The sequence below is a fragment of the Nerophis ophidion genome, linkage group LG19 (assembly GCF_033978795.1).
Source record: "Nerophis ophidion isolate RoL-2023_Sa linkage group LG19, RoL_Noph_v1.0, whole genome shotgun sequence".
NCBI classification, from domain to species: domain Eukaryota; kingdom Metazoa; phylum Chordata; class Actinopteri; order Syngnathiformes; family Syngnathidae; genus Nerophis; species Nerophis ophidion.
Genome location: NC_084629.1, coordinates 32,817,935 through 32,842,042, shown reverse-complemented (window position 1 = coordinate 32,842,042; position 24,108 = coordinate 32,817,935).

Sequence of the window (24,108 nt, the reverse complement as noted above, 5' to 3'; positions counted from 1 at the left end):
AAAAAAAACTTCTAAACAACACATGCAAAATGGCTAATAATGCCTAAAGATATGTTTTTTTGTTAGTTGTACTAGAAAAATGATCTTTTGTAAGGTTTGCAAAGACACAAGTTAGTTTTTTTATTCAATATAACAGTGTAACTGTCATACTAAATATGAAAGGTTTATAATCATAACTCCAAAACCAAATATGAAATGTGTCTTAAAAAGCCTTTAATATTGAATTTATGTGAGTTTTAGCAGAATCAGGTATTTTGGAAAGAATCACAAATACAAATATTAGATTTTACTGTCCTCATATTGGTCACACTCAAAATGACAGTTTTTGAAACATAACTCCAAAAATACACATGCAAAATGTCTAATAATGCCTGAAGAAATGCATCTTCGAGAGTTTTCCAGAAAAAAAACATTTGGTAAGGTTTGCAAAAACAAAATTTGATTTGTTACTCAATTTGACAGTAATGTACTTAGAATCCTGTGATAATGCGAAAAAAGCAATACAAATGTATTCCAACATAATTCCTAATCCAAACGTGCAAAATGTCTAAAAATGCCTGTGATATTTAATTCATATAAGTTTTACTAGATACAGTTGTTTTTCAATGGTTTGCAAATACAAAAATGAGGTTTTACTCAATATAACTGTATACTGTAACACTCAATATGACAGTTATTTAAACATAACTCCTACACCACACATGAAAAATGGCTAATAATGCCTGAAATAATGCATCTTTGGGAGTTTTACTCGAAACATATGCTTTTTTAAATCTTGCAAATGCAAAAAGTAGTTTTTTTACTCAATATGACTATAATAGTCTTAGAATCCTGAGATAATGCGAAAAAAGCAATAAAAATGTATTCAAACATAACTTCTAAACAACACATGCAAAATGGCTAATAATGCCTAGAGATATGTTTTTTTGTTAGTTGTACTAGAAAAATGATCTTTTGTAAGGTTTGCAAAGACACAAGTTAGTTTTCTAATTCAATATAACAGTGTAACTGTCATACTAAATATGAAAGGTTTATAATCATAACTCCAAAACCAAATATGAAATTTGTCTTAAAAAGCCTTTAATATTGAATTTATGTGAGTTTTAGCAGAATCAGGTATTTTGGAAAGAATCACAAATACAAATATTAGATTTTACTGGCCTCTTATTGGTCACACTCAAAATGACAGTTTTTGAAACATAACTCCAAAAATACACATGCAAAATGTCTAATAATGCCTGAAGAAATGCATCTTCGAGAGTGTTCCTGAAAAAAAAAACATTTGGTAAGGTTTGCAAAAACAAAATTTGATTTGTTACTCAATTTGACAGTAATGTACTTAGAATCCTGAGATAATGCGAAAAAAGCAATAAAAATGTATTCAAACATAATTCCTAATCCAAACGTGCAAAATGTCTAAAAATGCCTGTGATATTGAATACATGTGAGTTTCACTAGATACAGTTGTTTTTCAATGGTTTGCAAATACAAAAATGAGGTTTTACTCAATATGACTGTATACTGTAACACTCAATATGACAGTTATTTAAACATAACTCCTACACCACACATGAAAAATGGCTAATAATGCATGAAATAATGCATCTTTGGGAGTTTTACTCGAAACATATGCTTTTTTAAATCTTACAAATGCAAAAAGTAGTTTTTTTTACTCAATATGACTATAATAGTCTTAGAATCCTGAGATAATGCGAAAAAAGCAATAAAAATGTATTCAAACATAACTTCTAAACAACACATGCAAAATGGCTAATAATGCCTAAAGATATGTTTTTTTGTTAGTTGTACTAGAAAAATGATCTTTTGTAAGGTTTGCAAAGACACAAGTTAGTTTTTTTATTCAATATAACAGTGTAACTGTCATACTAAATATGAAAGGTTTATAATCATAACTCCAAAACCAAATATGAAATGTGTCTTAAAAAGCCTTTAATATTGAATTTATGTGAGTTTTAGCAGAATCAGGTATTTGGGAAAGAATCACAAATACAAATATTAGATTTTACTGGCCTCATATTGGTCACACTCAAAATGACAGTTTTTGAAACATAACTCCAAAAATACACATGCAAAATGTCTAATAATGCCTGAAGAAATGCATCTTCGAGAGTTTTCCAGAAAAAAAACATTTGGTAAGGTTTGCAAAAACAAAATTTGATTTGTTACTCAATTTGACAGTAATGTACTTAGAATCCTGAGATAATGCGAAAAAAGCAATAAAAATGTATTCAAACATAATTCCTAATCCAAACGTGCAAAATGTCTAAAAATGCCTGTGATATTGAATACATATGAGTTCTACTAGATACAGTTGTTTTTCAATGGTTTGCAAATACAAAAATGAGGTTTTACTCAATATGACTGTATACTGTAACACTCAATATGACAGTTATTTAAACATAACTCCTATACCACACATGAAAAATTGCTAATAATGCCTGAAATAATGCATCTTTGGGAGTTGTACTCGAAACATATGCCTTTTTAAATCTTGCAAATGCAAAAAGTAGTTTTTTACTCAATATGACTATAATAGTCGTAGAATCCTGAGATAATGCGAAAAAAGCAATACAAATGTATCCAAACATAACTTCTAAACAACACATGCAAAATGGCTAATAATGCCTAGAGATATGTTTTTTTGTTAGTTGTACCAGAAAAATGATCTTTTGTAAGGTTTGCAAAGACATACGTTTGTTTTTTTATTCAATATAACAGTGTAACTGTCATACTAAATATGAAAGGTTTATAATCATAACTCCAAAACCAAATTCGAGATTTGTCTTAAAAAGCCTTTAATATTGAATGTATGTAAGTTTTAGCAGAATCAGGTATTTGGGTAAGAATCACAAATACAAATATTAGATTTTACTGGCCTCTGATTGGTCACACTCAAAATGACAGTTTTTGAAACATAACTCCAGAAATACACATGCAAAATGTCTAATAATGCCTGAAGAAATGCATCTTCGAGAGTTTTCCAGAAAAAAACATTTGGTAAGGTTTGCAAAAACAAAATTTGATTTGTTACTCAATTTGACAGTAATGTACTTAGAATCCTGAGATAATGCGAAAAAAGCAATAACAATGTATTCCAACATAATTCCTAATCCAAACGTGCAAAATGTCTAAAAATGCCTGTGATATTGAATACATGTGAGTTTTACTAGATACAGTTGTTTTTCAATGGTTTGCAAATACAAAAATGAGGTTTTACTCAATATGACTGTATACTGTAACACTCAATATGACAGTTATTTAAACATAACTCCTACACCACACATGAAAAATGGCTAATAATAACTGAAATAATGCATCTTTGGGAGTTTTACTCGAAACATATGCTTTTTTAAATCTTGCAAATGCAAAAAGTAGTTTTTTACTCAATATGACTATAATAGTCTTAGAATCCTGAGATAATGCGACAAAAGCAATACAAATGTATTCAAACATAACTTCTAAACAACACATGCAAAATGGCTAATAATGCCTAGAGATATGTTTTTTTGTTAGTTGTACTAGAAAAATTATCTTTTGTAAGGTTTGCAAAGACAAAAGTTAGTTTTTTTATTCATTATAACAGTATAACTGTCATAGTAAATATGAAAGGTTTATAATCATAACTCCAAAACCAAATATGAAATTTGTCTTAAAAAGCCTTTAATATTGAATTTATGTAAGTTTTACCAGAATCAGGTATTTTGGAAAGAATCACAAATACAAATATTAGATTTTACTGGCCTCATATTGGTCACACTCAAAATGACAGTTTTTGAAACATAACTCCAAAAATACACATGCAAAATGTCTAATAATGCCTGAAGAAATGCATCTTCGAGAGTGTTCCTGAAAAAAAAATATTTGGTAAGGTTTGCAAAAACAAAATTTGATTTGTTACTCAATTTGACAGTAATGTACTTAGAATCCTGTGATAATGCGAAAAAAGCAATACAAATGTATTCCAACATAATTCCTAATCCAAACGTGCTAAATGTCTAAAAATGCCTGTGATATTGAATACATGTGAGTTTTACTAGATACAGTTGTTTTTCAATGGTTTGCAAATACAAAAATTAGGTTTTACTCAATATAACTGTATACTGTAACACTCAATATGACAGTTATTTAAACATAACTCCTACACCACACATGAAAAATGGCTAATAATGCATGAAATAATGCATCTTTGGGAGTTTTACTCGAAACATATGCTTTTTTAAATCTTGCAAATGCAAAAAGTAGTTTTTTTACTCAATATGAGTATAATAGTCTTAGAATCCTGAGATAATGCGAAAAAAGCAATAAAAATGTATTCAAACATAACTTCTAAACAACACATGCAAAATGGCTAATAATGCCTAGAGATATGTTTTTTTGTTAGTTGTACTAGAAAATGTATCTTTTGTAAGGTTTGCAAAGACACAAGTTAGTTTTTTAATTCAATATAACAGTGTAACTGTCATACTAAATATGAAAGGTTTATAATCATAACTCCAAAACCAAATATGAAATGTGTCTTAAAAAGCCTTTAATATTGAATTTATGTAAGTTTTAGCAGAATCAGGTATTTGGGTAAGAATCACAAATACAAATATTAGATTTTACTGGCCTCATATTGGTCACACTCAAAATGACAGTTTTTGAAACATAACTCCAAAAATACACATGCAAAATGTCTAATAATGCCTGAAGAAATGCATCTTCGAGAGTTTTCCAGAAAAAAAACATTTGGTAAGGTTTGCAAAAACAAAATTTGATTTGTTACTCAATTTGACAGTAATGTACTTAGAATCCTGAGATAATGCGAAAAAAGCAATAAAAATGTATTCCAACATAATTCCTAATCCAAACGTGCAAAATGTCTAAAAATGCCTGTGATATTGAATACATGTGAGTTTTACTAGATACAGTTGTTTTTCAATGGTTTGCAAATACAAAAATGAGGTTTTACTCAATATGACTGTATACTGTAACACTCAATATGACAGTTATTTAAACATAACTCCTACACCACACATGAAAAATGGCTAATAATAACTGAAATAATGCATCTTTGGGAGTTTTACTCGAAACATATGCTTTTTTAAATCTTGCAAATGCAAAAAGTAGTTTTTTACTCAATATGACTATAATAGTCTTAGAATCCTGAGATAATGCGACAAAAGCAATACAAATGTATTCAAACATAACTTCTAAACAACACATGCAAAATGGCTAATAATGCCTAGAGATATGTTTTTTTGTTAGTTGTACTAGAAAAATGATCTTTTGTAAGGTTTGCAAAGACAAAAGTTAGTTTTTTTATTCAATATAACAGTATAACTGTCATAGTAAATATGAAAGGTTTATAATCATAACTCCAAAACCAAATATGAAATTTGTCTTAAAAAGCCTTTAATATTGAATTTATGTAAGTTTTAGCAGAATCAGGTATTTTGGAAAGAATCACAAATACAAATATTAGATTTTACTGGCCTCATATTGGTCACACTCAAAATGACAGTTTTTGAAACATAACTCCAAAAATACACATGCAAAATGTCTAATAATGCCTGAAGAAATGCATCTTCGAGAGTGTTCCTGAAAAAAAAATATTTGGTAAGGTTTGCAAAAACAAAATTTGATTTGTTACTCAATTTGACAGTAATGTACTTAGAATCCTGTGATAATGCGAAAAAAGCAATACAAATGTATTCCAACATAATTCCTAATCCAAACGTGCTAAATGTCTAAAAATGCCTGTGATATTGAATACATGTGAGTTTTACTAGATACAGTTGTTTTTCAATGGTTTGCAAATACAAAAATGAGGTTTTACTCAATATAACTGTATACTGTAACACTCAATATGACAGTTATTTAAACATAACTCCTACACCACACATGAAAAATGGCTAATAATGCATGAAATAATGCATCTTTGGGAGTTTTACTCGAAACATATGCTTTTTTAAATCTTGCAAATGCAAAAAGTAGTTTTTTTACTCAATATGAGTATTATAGTCTTAGAATCCTGAGATAATGCGAAAAAAGCAATAAAAATGTATTCAAACATAACTTCTAAACAACACATGCAAAATGGCTAATAATGCCTAGAAATATGTTTTTTTGTTAGTTGTACTAGAAAATGTATCTTTTGTAAGGTTTGCAAAGACACAAGTTAGTTTTTTAATTCAATATAACAGTGTAACTGTCATACTAAATATGAAAGGTTTATAATCATAACTCCAAAACCAAATATGAAATGTGTCTTAAAAAGCCTTTAATATTGAATTTATGTAAGTTTTAGCAGAATCAGGTATTTGGGTAAGAATCACAAATACAAATATTAGATTTTACTGGCCTCATATTGGTCACACTCAAAATGACAGTTTTTGAAACATAACTCCAAAAATACACATGCAAAATGTCTAATAATGCCTGAAGAAATGCATCTTCGAGAGTTTTCCAGAAAAAAAACATTTGGTAAGGTTTGCAAGAACAAAATTTGATTTGTTACTCAATTTGACAGTAATGTACTTAGAATCCTGAGATAATGCGAAAAAAGCAATAAAAATGTATTCCAACATAATTCCTAATCCAAACGTGCAAAATGTCTAAAAATGCCTGTGATATTGAATACATATAAGTTTTACTAGATACAGTTGTTTTTCAATGGTTTGCAAATACAAAAATGAGGTTTTACTCAATATGACTGTATACTGTAACACTCAATATGACAGTTATTTAAACATAACTCCTACACCACACATGAAAAATAGCTAATAATGCCTGAAATAATGCATCTTTGGGAGTTTTACTCGAAACATATGCTTTTTTAAATCTTGAAAATGCAAAAAGTAGTTTTTTACTCAATATGACTATAATAGTCTTAGAATCCTGAGATAATGCGAAAAAAGCAATAAAAATGTATTCAAACATAACTTCTAAACAACACATGCAAAATGGCTAATAATGCCTAGAAATATGTTTTTTTGTTAGTTGTACTAGAAAAATGATCTTTTGTAAGGTTTGCAAAGACAAAAGTTAGTTTTTTTATTCAATATAACAGTGTAACTGTCATACTAAATATGAAAGGTTTATAATCATAACTCCAAAACCAAATATGAAATTTGTCTTAAAAAGCCTTTAATATTGAATTTATGTAAATTTTAGCAGAATCAGGTATTTTGGAAAGAATCACAAATACAAATATTAGATTTTACTGGCCTCATATTGGTCACACTCAAAATGACAGTTTTTGAAACATAACTCCAAAAATAGACATGCAAAATGTCTAATAATGCCTGAAGAAATGCATCTTCGAGAGTGTTCCTGAAAAAAAAAAAACATTTGCTAAGGTTTGCAAAAACAAAATTTGATTTGGTACTCAATTTGACAGTAATGTACTTAGAATCCTGAGATAATGCGAAAAAAGCAATAAAAATGTATTCAAACATAATTCCTAATCCAAACGTACAAAATGTCTAAAAATGCCTGTGATATTGAATACATGTGAGTTTTACTAGATACAGTTGTTTTTCAATGGTTTGCAAATACAAAAATGAGGTTTTACTCAATATAACTGTATAATGTAACAGTCAATATGACAGTTATTTAAACATAACTCCTACACCACACATGAAAAATGGCTAATAATGCCTGAAATAATGCATCTTTGGGAGTTTTACTCGAAACATATGCTTTTTTAAATCTTGCAAATGCAAAAAGTAGTTTTTTTTACTCAATATGACTATAATTGTCTTAGAATCCTGAGATAATGCGAAAAAAGCAATAAAAATGTATTCAAACATAACTTCTAAACAACACATGCAAAATGGCTAATAATGCCTAGAGATATGTTTTTTTGTTAGTTGTACTAGAAAAATGATCTTTTGTAAGGTTTGCAAAGACAAAAGTTAGTTTTTTTATTCAATATAACAGTGTAACTGTCATACTAAATATGAAAGGTTTATAATCATAACTCCAAAACCAAATATGAAATGTGTCTTAAAAAGCCTTTAATATTGAATTTATGTGAGTTTTAGCAGAATCAGGTTTTTTGGAAAGAATCACAAATACAAATATTAGATTTTACTGGCCTCATATTGGTCACACTCAAAATGACAGTTTTTGAAACATAACTCCAAAGATACACATGCAAAATGTCTAATAATGCCTGAAGAAATGCATCTTCGAGAGTTTTCCTGAAAAAAAAAACATTTGGTAAGGTTTGCAAAAACAAAATTTGATTTGTTACTCAATTTGACAGTAATGTACTTAGAATCCTGAGATAATGCGAAAAAAGCAATAAAAATGTATTCAAACATAATTCCTAATCCAAACGTGCAAAATGTCTAAAAATGCCTGTGATATTGAATACATGTGAGTTTTACTAGATACAGTTGTTTTTCAATGGTTTGCAAATACAAAAATGAGGTTTTACTCAATATAACTGTATACTGTAACACTCAATATGACAGTTATTTAAACATAACTCCTACACCACACATGAAAAATGGCTAATAATGCCTGAAATAATGCATCTTTGGGAGTTTTACTCGAAACATATGCTTTTTTAAATCTTGCAAATGCAAAAAGTAGTTTTTTTACTCAATATGACTATAATAGTCTTAGAATCCTGAGATAATGCGAAAAAAGCAATAAAAATGTATTCAAAAAAAACTTCTAAACAACACATGCAAAATGGCTAATAATGCCTAGAGATATGTTTTTTTGTTAGTTGTACTAGAAAAATGATCTTTTGTAAGGTTTGCAAAGACACAAGTTAGTTTTTTTATTCAATATAACAGTGTAACTGTCATACTAAATATGAAAGGTTTATAATCATAACTCCAAAACCAAATATGAAATTTGTCTTAAAAAGCCTTTAATATTGAATTTATGTGAGTTTTAGCAGAATCAGGTATTTTGGAAAGAATCACAAATACAAATATTAGATTTTACTGGCCTCTGATTGGTCACACTCAAAATGACAGTTTATGAAACAAAGCTCCAGAAATACACATGCAAAATGTCTAATAATGCCTGAAGAAATGCATCTTCGAGAGTTTTCCAGAAAAAAACATTTGGTAAGGTTTGCAAAAACAAAATTTGATTTGTTACTCAATTTGACAGTAATGTACTTAGAATCCTGAGATAATGCGAAAAAAGCAATAACAATGTATTCCAACATAATTCCTAATCCAAACGTGCAAAATGTCTAAAAATGCCTGTGATATTGAATACATGTGAGTTTTACTAGATACAGTTGTTTTTCAATGGTTTGCAAATACAAAAATGAGGTTTTACTCAATATGACTGTATACTGTAACACTCAATATGACAGTTATTTAAACATAACTCCTACACCACACATGAAAAATGGCTAATAATAACTGAAATAATGCATCTTTGGGAGTTTTACTCGAAACATATGCTTTTTTAAATCTTGCAAATGCAAAAAGTAGTTTTTTACTCAATATGACTATAATAGTCTTAGAATCCTGAGATAATGCGACAAAAGCAATACAAATGTATTCAAACATAACTTCTAAACAACACATGCAAAATGGCTAATAATGCCTAGAGATATGTTTTTTTGTTAGTTGTACTAGAAAAATTATCTTTTGTAAGGTTTGCAAAGACAAAAGTTAGTTTTTTTATTCAATATAACAGTATAACTGTCATAGTAAATATGAAAGGTTTATAATCATAACTCCAAAACCAAATATGAAATTTGTCTTAAAAAGCCTTTAATATTGAATTTATGTAAGTTTTACCAGAATCAGGTATTTTGGAAAGAATCACAAATACAAATATTAGATTTTACTGGCCTCATATTGGTCACACTCAAAATGACAGTTTTTGAAACATAACTCCAAAAATACACATGCAAAATGTCTAATAATGCCTGAAGAAATGCATCTTCGAGAGTGTTCCTGAAAAAAAAATATTTGGTAAGGTTTGCAAAAACAAAATTTGATTTGTTACTCAATTTGACAGTAATGTACTTAGAATCCTGTGATAATGCGAAAAAAGCAATACAAATGTATTCCAACATAATTCCTAATCCAAACGTGCTAAATGTCTAAAAATGCCTGTGATATTGAATACATGTGAGTTTTACTAGATACAGTTGTTTTTCAATGGTTTGCAAATACAAAAATGAGGTTTTACTCAATATAACTGTATACTGTAACACTCAATATGACAGTTATTTAAACATAACTCCTACACCACACATGAAAAATGGCTAATAATGCATGAAATAATGCATCTTTGGGAGTTTTACTCGAAACATATGCTTTTTTAAATCTTGCAAATGCAAAAAGTAGTTTTTTTACTCAATATGAGTATAATAGTCTTAGAATCCTGAGATAATGCGAAAAAAGCAATAAAAATGTATTCAAACATAACTTCTAAACAACACATGCAAAATGGCTAATAATGCCTAGAGATATGTTTTTTTGTTAGTTGTACTAGAAAATGTATCTTTTGTAAGGTTTGCAAAGACACAAGTTAGTTTTTTAATTCAATATAACAGTGTAACTGTCATACTAAATATGAAAGGTTTATAATCATAACTCCAAAACCAAATATGAAATGTGTCTTAAAAAGCCTTTAATATTGAATTTATGTAAGTTTTAGCAGAATCAGGTATTTGGGTAAGAATCACAAATACAAATATTAGATTTTACTGGCCTCATATTGGTCACACTCAAAATGACAGTTTTTGAAACATAACTCCAAAAATACACATGCAAAATGTCTAATAATGCCTGAAGAAATGCATCTTCGAGAGTTTTCCAGAAAAAAAACATTTGGTAAGGTTTGCAAAAACAAAATTTGATTTGTTACTCAATTTGACAGTAATGTACTTAGAATCCTGAGATAATGCGAAAAAAGCAATAAAAATGTATTCCAACATAATTCCTAATCCAAACGTGCAAAATGTCTAAAAATGCCTGTGATATTGAATACATGTGAGTTTTACTAGATACAGTTGTTTTTCAATGGTTTGCAAATACAAAAATGAGGTTTTACTCAATATGACTGTATACTGTAACACTCAATATGACAGTTATTTAAACATAACTCCTACACCACACATGAAAAATGGCTAATAATAACTGAAATAATGCATCTTTGGGAGTTTTACTCGAAACATATGCTTTTTTAAATCTTGCAAATGCAAAAAGTAGTTTTTTACTCAATATGACTATAATAGTCTTAGAATCCTGAGATAATGCGACAAAAGCAATACAAATGTATTCAAACATAACTTCTAAACAACACATGCAAAATGGCTAATAATGCCTAGAGATATGTTTTTTTGTTAGTTGTACTAGAAAAATGATCTTTTGTAAGGTTTGCAAAGACAAAAGTTAGTTTTTTTATTCAATATAACAGTATAACTGTCATAGTAAATATGAAAGGTTTATAATCATAACTCCAAAACCAAATATGAAATTTGTCTTAAAAAGCCTTTAATATTGAATTTATGTAAGTTTTAGCAGAATCAGGTATTTTGGAAAGAATCACAAATACAAATATTAGATTTTACTGGCCTCATATTGGTCACACTCAAAATGACAGTTTTTGAAACATAACTCCAAAAATACACATGCAAAATGTCTAATAATGCCTGAAGAAATGCATCTTCGAGAGTGTTCCTGAAAAAAAAATATTTGGTAAGGTTTGCAAAAACAAAATTTGATTTGTTACTCAATTTGACAGTAATGTACTTAGAATCCTGTGATAATGCGAAAAAAGCAATACAAATGTATTCCAACATAACTCCTAATCCAAACGTGCTAAATGTCTAAAAATGCCTGTGATATTGAATACATGTGAGTTTTACTAGATACAGTTGTTTTTCAATGGTTTGCAAATACAAAAATGAGGTTTTACTCAATATAACTGTATACTGTAACACTCAATATGACAGTTATTTAAACATAACTCCTACACCTCACATGAAAAATGGCTAATAATGCATGAAATAATGCATCTTTGGGAGTTTTACTCGAAACATATGCTTTTTTAAATCTTGCAAATGCAAAAAGTAGTTTTTTTACTCAATATGAGTATAATAGTCTTAGAATCCTGAGATAATGCGAAAAAAGCAATAAAAATGTATTCAAACATAACTTCTAAACAACACATGCAAAATGGCTAATAATGCCTAGAAATATGTTTTTTTGTTAGTTGTACTAGAAAATGTATCTTTTGTAAGGTTTGCAAAGACACAAGTTAGTTTTTTAATTCAATATAACAGTGTAACTGTCATACTAAATATGAAAGGTTTATAATCATAACTCCAAAACCAAATATGAAATGTGTCTTAAAAAGCCTTTAATATTGAATTTATGTAAGTTTTAGCAGAATCAGGTATTTGGGTAAGAATCACAAATACAAATATTAGATTTTACTGGCCTCATATTGGTCACACTCAAAATGACAGTTTTTGAAACATAACTCCAAAAATACACATGCAAAATGTCTAATAATGCCTGAAGAAATGCATCTTCGAGAGTTTTCCAGAAAAAAAACATTTGGTAAGGTTTGCAAAAACAAAATTTGATTTGTTACTCAATTTGACAGTAATGTACTTAGAATCCTGAGATAATGCGAAAAAAGCAATAAAAATGTATTCCAACATAATTCCTAATCCAAACGTGCAAAATGTCTAAAAATGCCTGTGATATTGAATACATATAAGTTTTACTAGATACAGTTGTTTTTCAATGGTTTGCAAATACAAAAATGAGGTTTTACTCAATATGACTGTATACTGTAACACTCAATATGACAGTTATTTAAACATAACTCCTACACCACACATGAAAAATAGCTAATAATGCCTGAAATAATGCATCTTTGGGAGTTTTACTCGAAACATATGCTTTTTTAAATCTTGAAAATGCAAAAAGTAGTTTTTTACTCAATATGACTATAATAGTCTTAGAATCCTGAGATAATGCGAAAAAAGCAATAAAAATGTATTCAAACATAACTTCTAAACAACACATGCAAAATGGCTAATAATGCCTAGAAATATGTTTTTTTGTTAGTTGTACTAGAAAAATGATCTTTTGTAAGGTTTGCAAAGACAAAAGTTAGTTTTTTTATTCAATATAACAGTGTAACTGTCATACTAAATATGAAAGGTTTATAATCATAACTCCAAAACCAAATATGAAATTTGTCTTAAAAAGCCTTTAATATTGAATTTATGTAAATTTTAGCAGAATCAGGTATTTTGGAAAGAATCACAAATACAAATATTAGATTTTACTGGCCTCATATTGGTCACACTCAAAATGACAGTTTTTGAAACATAACTCCAAAAATAGACATGCAAAATGTCTAATAATGCCTGAAGAAATGCATCTTCGAGAGTGTTCCTGAAAAAAAAAAAACATTTGCTAAGGTTTGCAAAAACAAAATTTGATTTGGTACTCAATTTGACAGTAATGTACTTAGAATCCTGAGATAATGCGAAAAAAGCAATAAAAATGTATTCAAACATAATTCCTAATCCAAACGTACAAAATGTCTAAAAATGCCTGTGATATTGAATACATGTGAGTTTTACTAGATACAGTTGTTTTTCAATGGTTTGCAAATACAAAAATGAGGTTTTACTCAATATAACTGTATAATGTAACAGTCAATATGACAGTTATTTAAACATAACTCCTACACCACACATGAAAAATGGCTAATAATGCCTGAAATAATGCATCTTTGGGAGTTTTACTCGAAACATATGCTTTTTTAAATCTTGCAAATGCAAAAAGTAGTTTTTTTTACTCAATATGACTATAATTGTCTTAGAATCCTGAGATAATGCGAAAAAAGCAATAAAAATGTATTCAAACATAACTTCTAAACAACACATGCAAAATGGCTAATAATGCCTAGAGATATGTTTTTTTGTTAGTTGTACTAGAAAAATGATCTTTTGTAAGGTTTGCAAAGACAAAAGTTAGTTTTTTTATTCAATATAACAGTGTAACTGTCATACTAAATATGAAAGGTTTATAATCATAACTCCAAAACCAAATATGAAATGTGTCTTAAAAAGCCTTTAATATTGAATTTATGTGAGTTTTAGCAGAATCAGGTTTTTTGGAAAGAATCACAAATACAAATATTAGATTTTACTGGCCTCATATTGGTCACACTCAAAATGACAGTTTTTGAAACATAACTCCAAAGATACACATGCAAAATGTCTAATAATGCCTGAAGAAATGCATCTTCGAGAGTTTTCCTGAAAAAAAAAACATTTGGTAAGGTTTGCAAAAACAAAATTTGATTTGTTACTCAATTTGACAGTAATGTACTTAGAATCCTGAGATAATGCGAAAAAAGCAATAAAAATGTATTCAAACATAATTCCTAATCCAAACGTGCAAAATGTCTAAAAATGCCTGTGATATTGAATACATGTGAGTTTTACTAGATACAGTTGTTTTTCAATGGTTTGCAAATACAAAAATGAGGTTTTACTCAATATAACTGTATACTGTAACACTCAATATGACAGTTATTTAAACATAACTCCTACACCACACATGAAAAATGGCTAATAATGCCTGAAATAATGCATCTTTGGGAGTTTTACTCGAAACATATGCTTTTTTAAATCTTGCAAATGCAAAAAGTAGTTTTTTTTACTCAATATGACTATAATAGTCTTAGAATCCTGAGATAATGCGAAAAAAGCAATAAAAATGTATTCAAAAAAAACTTCTAAACAACACATGCAAAATGGCTAATAATGCCTAGAGATATGTTTTTTTGTTAGTTGTACTAGAAAAATGATCTTTTGTAAGGTTTGCAAAGACACAAGTTAGTTTTTTTATTCAATATAACAGTGTAACTGTCATACTAAATATGAAAGGTTTATAATCATAACTCCAAAACCAAATATGAAATTTGTCTTAAAAAGCCTTTAATATTGAATTTATGTGAGTTTTAGCAGAATCAGGTATTTTGGAAAGAATCACAAATACAAATATTAGATTTTACTGGCCTCTGATTGGTCACACTCAAAATGACAGTTTATGAAACAAAGCTCCAGAAATACACATGCAAAATGTCTAATAATGCCTGAAGAAATGCATCTTCGAGAGTTTTCCAGAAAAAAACATTTGGTAAGGTTTGCAAAAACAAAATTTGATTTGTTACTCAATTTGACAGTAATGTACTTAGAATCCTGAGATAATGCGAAAAAAGCAATAACAATGTATTCCAACATAATTCCTAATCCAAACGTGCAAAATGTCTAAAAATGCCTGTGATATTGAATACATGTGAGTTTTACTAGATACAGTTGTTTTTCAATGGTTTGCAAATACAAAAATGAGGTTTTACTCAATATGACTGTATACTGTAACACTCAATATGACAGTTATTTAAACATAACTCCTACACCACACATGAAAAATGGCTAATAATAACTGAAATAATGCATCTTTGGGAGTTTTACTCGAAACATATGCTTTTTTAAATCTTGCAAATGCAAAAAGTAGTTTTTTACTCAATATGACTATAATAGTCTTAGAATCCTGAGATAATGCGACAAAAGCAATACAAATGTATTCAAACATAACTTCTAAACAACACATGCAAAATGGCTAATAATGCCTAGAGATATGTTTTTTTGTTAGTTGTACTAGAAAAATTATCTTTTGTAAGGTTTGCAAAGACACAAGTTAGTTTTTTTATTCAATATAACAGTGTAACTGTCATACTAAATATGAAAGGTTTATAATCATAACTCCAAAACCAAATATGAAATTTGTCTTAAAAAGCCTTTAATATTGAATTTATGTGAGTTTTAGCAGAATCAGGTATTTTGGAAAGAATCACAAATACAAATATTAGATTTTACTGGCCTCTTATTGGTCACACTCAAAATTACAGTTTTTGAAACATAACTCCAAAAATACACATGCAAAATGTCTAATAATGCCTGAAGAAATGCATCTTCGAGAGTTTTCCAGAAAAAAACATGTGGTAAGGTTTGCAAAAACAAAATTTGATTTGTTACTCAATTTGACAGTAATGTACTTAGAATCCTGAGATAATGCGAAAAAAAGCAATAAAAATGTATTCAAACATAATTCCTAATCCAAACTTGCAAAATGTCTAAAAATGCCTGTGATATTGAATACATGTGAGTTTTACTAGATACAGTTGTTTTTCAATGGTTTGCAAATACAAAAATGAGGTTTTACTAAATATAACTGTATACTGTAACACTCAATATGATAGTTATTTAAACTTAACTCCTACACCACACATGAAAAAATGGCTAATAATGCCTGAAATAATGCATCTTTGGGAGTTTTACTCGAAACATATGCTTTTTTAAATCTTGCAAATGCAAAAAGTAGTTTTTTTTACTCAATATGACTATAATAGTCTTAGAATCATGAGATAATGCGAAAAAAGCAATAAAAATGTATTCAAACATAACTTCTAAACAACACATGCAAAATGGCTAATAATGCCTAGAGATATGTTTTTTTGTTAGTTGTACTAGAAAAATTATCTTTTGTAAGGTTTGCAAAGACACAAGTTAGTTTTTTAATTCAATATAACAGTGTAACTGTCGTACTAAATATGAAAGGTTTATAATCATAACTCCAAAACCAAATATGAAATGTGTCTTAAAAAGCCTTTAATATTGAATTTATGTGAGTTTTAGCAGAATCAGGTATTTTGGAAAGAATCACAAATACAAATATTAGATTTTACTGGCCTCATATTGGTCACACTCAAAATGACAGTTTTTTAAACATAACTCCAAAAATAGACATGCAAAATGTCTAATAATGCCTGAAGAAATGCATCTTCGAGAGTTTTCCAGAAAAAAAACATTTGGTAAGGTTTGCAAAAACAAAATTTGATTTGTTACTCAATTTGACAGTAATGTACTTAGAATCCTGAGATAATGCGAAAAAAGCAATAAAAATGTATTCCAACATAATTCCTAATCCAAACGTGCAAAATGTCTAAAAATGCCTGTGATATTGAATACATATAAGTTTTACTAGATACAGTTGTTTTTCAATGGTTTGCAAATACAAAAATGAGGTTTTACTCAATATGACTGTATACTGTAACACTCAATATGACAGTTATTTAAACATAACTCCTACACCACACATGAAAAATAGCTAATAATGCCTGAAATAATGCATCTTTGGGAGTTTTACTCGAAACATATGCTTTTTTAAATCTTGAAAATGCAAAAAGTAGTTTTTTACTCAATATGACTATAATAGTCTTAGAATCCTGAGATAATGCGAAAAAAGCAATAAAAATGTATTCAAACATAACTTCTAAACAACACATGCAAAATGGCTAATAATGCCTAGAGATATGTTTTTTGTTAGTTGTACTAGAAAAATGATCTTTTGTAAGGTTTGCAAAGACAAAAGTTAGTTTTTTATTCAATATAACAGTGTAACTGTCATACTAAATATGAAAGGTTTATAATCATAACTCCAAAACCAAATATGAAATGTGTCTTAAAAAGCCTTTAATATTGAATTTATGTAAGTTTTAGCAGAATCAGGTATTTGGGAAAGAATCACAAAAACAAATATTAGATTTTACTGGCCTCATATTGGTCACACTCAAAATGACAGTTTTTGAAACATAACTCCAAAAATACACATGCAAAATGTCTAATAATGCCTGAAGAAATGCATCTTCGAGAGTTTTCCAGAAAAAAAACATTTGGTAAGGTTTGCAAAAACAAAATTTGATTTGTTACTCAATTTGACAGTAATGTACTTAGAATCCTGAGATAATGCGAAAAAAGCAATAAAAATGTATTCCAACATAATTCCTAATCCAAACGTGCAAAATGTCTAAAAATGCCTGTGATATTGAATACATATAAGTTTTACTAGATACAGTTGTTTTTCAATGGTTTGCAAATACAAAAATGAGGTTTTACTCAATATGACTGTATACTGTAACACTCAATATGACAGTTATTTAAACATAACTCCTACACCACACATGAAAAATAGCTAATAATGCCTGAAATAATGCATCTTTGGGAGTTTTACTCGAAACATATGCTTTTTTAAATCTTGAAAATGCAAAAAGTAGTTTTTTACTCAATATGACTATAATAGTCTTAGAATCCTGAGATAATGCGAAAAAAGCAATAAAAATGTATTCAAACATAACTTCTAAACAACACATGCAAAATGGCTAATAATGCCTAGAGATATGTTTTTTTGTTAGTTGTACTAGAAAAATGATCTTTTGTAAGGTTTGCAAAGACAAAAGTTAGTTTTTTTATTCAATATAACAGTGTAACTGTCATACTAAATATGAAAGGTTTATAATCATAACTCCAAAACCAAATATGAAATGTGTCTTAAAAAGCCTTTAATAGTGAATTCATGTGAGTTTTAGCAGAATCTGGTTTTTTGGAAAGAATCACAAATACAAATATTAGATTTTACTGGCCTCATATTGGTCACACTCAAAATGACAGTTTTTGAAACATAACTCCAAAACCAAATATGAAATTTGTCTTAAAAAGCCTTTAATATTGAATTTATGTGAGTTTTAGCAGAATCAGGTATTTTGGAAAGAATCACAAATACAAATATTAGATTTTACTGGCCTCTTATTGGTCACACTCAAAATGACAGTTTTTGAAACATAACTCCAAAAATACACATGCAAAATGTCTAATAATGCCTGAAGAAATGCATCTTCGAGAGTTTTCCAGAAAAAAACATTTGGTAAGGTTTGCAAAAACAAAATTTGATTTGTTACTCAATTTGACAGTAATGTACTTAGAATCCTGAGATAATGCGAAAAAAGCAATAAAAATGTATTCAAACATAATTCCTAATCCAAACGTGCAAAATGTCTAAAAATGCCTGTGATATTGAATACATGTGAGTTTTACTGGATACAGTTGTTTTTCAATGGTTTGCAAATACAAAAATGAGGTTTTACTAAATATAACTGTATACTGTAACACTCAATATGACAGTTATTTAAACATAACTCCTACACCACACATGAAAAATGGCTAATAATGCCTGAAATAATGCATCTTTGGGAGTTTTACTCGAAACATATGCTTTTTTAAATCTTGCAAATGCAAAAAGTAGTTTTTTTACTCAATATTATTATAATAGTCTTAGAATCCTGAGATAATGCGAAAAAAGCAATAAAAATGTATTCAAACATAACTTCTAAACAACACATGCAAAATGGCTAATAATGCCTAGAGATATGTTTTTTTGTTAGTTGTACTAGAAAAAATATCTTTTGTAAGGTTTGCAAAGACACAAGTTAGTTTTTTAATTCAATATAACAGTGTAACTGTCATACTAAATATGAAAGGTTTATAATCATAACTCCAAAACCAAATATGAAATGTGTCTTAAAAAGCCTTTAATATTGAATTTATGTAAGTTTTAGCAGAATCAGGTATTTGGGAAAGAATCACAAAAACAAATATTAGATTTTACTGGCCTCATATTGGTCACACTCAAAATGACAGTTTTTGAAACATAACTCCAAAAATACACATGCAAAATGTCTAATAATGCCTGAAGAAATGCATCTTCGAGAGTTTTCCAGAAAAAAAACATTTGGTAAGGTTTGCAAAAACAAAATTTGATTTGTTACTCAATTTGACAGTAATGTACTTAGAATCCTGAGATAATGCGAAAAAAGCAATAAAAATGTATTCAAACATAATTCCTAATCCAAACGTGCAAAATGTCTAAAAATGCCTGTGATATTAAATACATGTGAGTTTTACTAGATACAGTTGTTTTTCAATGGTTTGCAAATACAAAAATGAGGTTTTACTCAATATAACTGTATACTGTAACACTCAATATGACAGTTATTTAAACATAACTCCTACACCACACATGAAAAATGGCTAATAATAACTGAAATAATGCATCTTTGGGAGTTTTACTCGAAACATATGCTTTTTTAAATCTTGCAAATGCAAAAAGTAGTTTTTTTACTCAATATGACTATAATGGTCTTAGAATCCTGAGATAATGCGAAAAAAGCAATAAAAATGTATTCAAACATAACTTCTAAACAACACATGCAAAATGGCTAATAATGCCTAAAGATACGTTTTTTTGTTAGTTGTACTAGAAAAATGATCTTTTGTAAGGTTTGCAAAGACACAAGTTAGTTTTTTTATTCAATATAACAGTGTAACTGTCATACTAAATATGAAAGGTTTATAATCATAACTCCAAAACCAAATATTAAATGTGTCTTAAAAAGCCTTTAATATTGAATTTATGTGAGTTTTAGCAGAATCAGGTATTTTGGAAAGAATCACAAATACAAATATTAGATTTTACTGGCCTCATATTGGTCACACTCAAAATGACAATTTTGAAACATAACTCCAAAAATACACATGCAAAATGTCTAATAATGCCTGAAGAAATGCATCTTCGAGAGTTTTCCAGAAAAAAAAACATTTGGTAAGGTTTGCAAAAACAAAATTTGATTTGTTACTCAATTTGACAGTAATGTACTTAGAATCCTGAGATAATGCGAAAAAAGCAATAAAAATGTATTCAAACATAATTCCTAATCCAAACGTGCAAAATGTCTAAAAATGCCTGTGATATTTAATTCATATAAGTTTTACTAGATACAGTTGTTTTTCAATGGTTTTCAAATTCAAAAATGAGGTTTTACTCAATATGACTGTATACTGTAACACTCAATATGACAGTTATTTAAACATAACTCCTACACCACACACGAAAAATAGCTAATAATGCCTGAAATAATGCATCTTTGGGAGTTTTACTCGAAACATATGCTTTTTTAAATCTTGCAAATGCAAAAAGTAGTTTTTTACTCAATATGACTATAATAGTCTTAGAATCCTGAGATAATGCGAAAAAAGCAATACAAATGTATTCAAACATAACTTCTAAACAACAAATGCAAAATGGCTAATAATGCCTAGAGATATTTATTTCGGTTAGTTGTACTAGAAAAATGATCTTTTGTAAGGTTTGCAAAGACACAAGTTAGTTTTTTATTCAATATAACAGTGTAACTGTCATACTAAATATGAAAGGTTTATAATCATAACTCCAAAACCAAATATGAAATTTGTCTTAAAAAGCCTTTAATATTGAATTTATGTGAGTTTTAGCAGAATCAGGTATTTTGGAAAGAATCACAAATACAAATATTAGATTTTACTGGCCTCATATTGGTCACACTCAAAATGACAGTTTTTGAAACATAACTCCAAAAATACACATGCAAAATGTCTAATAATGCCTGAAGAAATGCCTCTTCGAGAGTTTTCCAGAAAAAAAAAATTTGGTAAGGTTTGCAAAAACAAAATTTGATTTGTTACTCAATTTGACAGTAATGTACTTAGAATCCTGAGATAATGCGAAAAAAGCAATAAAAATGTACTCCAACATAATTCCTAATCCAAACGTGCAAAATGTCTAAAAATGCCTGTGATATTGAATGCATATAAGTTTTACTAGATACAGTTGTTTTTCAATGGTTTGCAAATACAAAAATGAGGTTTTACTCAATATGACTGTATACTGTAACACTCAATATGACAGTTATTTAAACACAACTCCTACACCACACATGAAAAATAGCTAATAATGCCTGAAATAATGCATCTTTGGGAGTTTTACTCGAAACATATGCTTTTTTAAATCTTGCAAATGCAAAAAGTAGTTTTTTACTCAATATGACTATAATAGTCTTAGAATCCTGAGATAATGCGAAAAAAGCAATAAAAATGTATTCAAATATAACTTCTAAACAACACATGCAAAATGGCTAATAATGCCTAGAGATATGTATTTTGGTTAGTTGTACTAGAAAAATGATCTTTTGTAAGGTTTGCAAAGACACAAGTTAGTTTTTTATTCAATATAACAGTGTAACTGTCATACTAAATATGAAAGGTTTATAATCATAACTCCAAAACCAAATATGAAATTTGTCTTAAAAAGCCTTTAATATTGAATTTATGTGAGTTTTAGCAGAATCAGGTATTTTGGAAAGAATCACAAATACAAATATTAGATTTTACTGGCCTCATATTGGTCACACTCAAAATGACAGTTTTTGAAACATAACTCCAAAAATACACATGCAAAATGTCTAATAATGCCTGAAGAAATGCCTCTTCGAGAGTTTTCCAGAAAAAAAAATTTGGTAAGGTTTGCAAAAACAAAATTTGATTTGTTACTCAATTTGACAGTAATGTACTTAGAATCCTGAGATAATGCGAAAAAAGCAATAAAAATGTACTCCAACATAATTCCTAATCCAAACGTGCAAAATGTCTAAAAATGCCTGTGATATTGAATGCATATAAGTTTTACTAGATACAGTTGTTTTTCAATGGTTTGCAAATACAAAAATGAGGTTTTACTCAATATGACTGTATACTGTAACACTCAATATGACAGTTATTTAAACACAACTCCTACACCACACATGAAAAATAGCTAATAATGCCTGAAATAATGCATCTTTGGGAGTTTTACTCGAAACATATGCTTTTTTAAATCTTGCAAATGCAAAAAGTATTTTTTTACTCAATATGACTATGATAGTCTTAGAATCCTGAGATAATGCGAAAAAAGCAATGAAAATGTATTCAAACATAACTTCTAAAAAACAAATGCAAAATGGCTAATAATGCCTAGAGATATGTATTTTGGTTAGTTGTACTAGAAAACTGATCTTTTGTAAGGTTTGCAAAGACACAAGTTAGTTTTTTATTCAATATAACAGTGTAACTGTCATACTAAATATGAAAGGTTTATAATCATAACTCCAAAACCAAATATGAAATTTGTCTTAAAAAGCCTTTAATATTGAATTTATGTGAGTTTTAGCAGAATCAGGTATTTTGGAAAGAATCACAAATACAAATATTAGATTTTACTGGCCTCATATTGGTCACACTCAAAATGACAGTTTTTGAAACATAACTCCAAAAATACACATGCAAAATGTCTAATAATGCCTGAAGAAATGCATCTTCGAGAGTTGTCCTGAAAAAAAAAACATTTGGTAAGGTTTGCAAAAACAAAATTTGATTTGTTACTCAATTTGACAGTAATGTACTTAGAATCCTGAGATAATGCGAAAAAAGCAGTAAAAATGTATTCAAACATAACTCCTAATCCAAACTTGCAAAATGTCTAAAAATGCCTGTGATATTGAATACATGTGAGTTCTACTGGATACAGTTGTTTTTCAATGGTTTGCAAATACAAAAATGAGGTTTTACTAAATATAACTGTATACTGTAACACTCAATATGACAGTTATTTAAACATAACTCCTACACCACACATGAAAAATGGCTAATAATGCCTGAAATAATGCATCTTTGGGAGTTTTACTCGAAACATATGCTTTTTTAAATCTTGCAAATGCAAAAAGTAGTTTTTTTACTCAATATTATTATAATAGTCTTAGAATCCTGAGATAATGCGAAAAAAGCAATAAAAATGTATTCAAACATAACTTCTAAACAACACATGCAAAATGGCTAATAATGCCTAGAGATATGTTTTTTTGTTAGTTGTACTAGAAAAAATATCTTTTGTAAGGTTTGCAAAGACACAAGTTAGTTTTTTAATTCAATATAACAGTGTAACTGTCATACTAAATATGAAAGGTTTATAATCATAACTCCAAAACCAAATATGAAATGTGTCTTAAAAAGCCTTTAATATTGAATTTATGTGAGTTTTAGCAGAATCAGGTATTTTGGAAAGAATCACAAATACAAATATTAGATTTTACTGGCCTCATATTGGTCACACTCAAAATGACAGTTTTTGAAACATAACTCCAAAAATACACATGCAAAATGTCTAATAATGCCTGAAGAAATGCATCTTCGAGAGTTTTCCAGAAAAAAAAAAACATTTGGTAAGGTTTTGCAAAAAACAAAATTTGATTTGTTACTCAATTTGACAGTAAATGTACTTAGAATCCTGAGATAATGCGAAAAAAGCAATAAAAATGTATTCAAACATAATTCCTAAT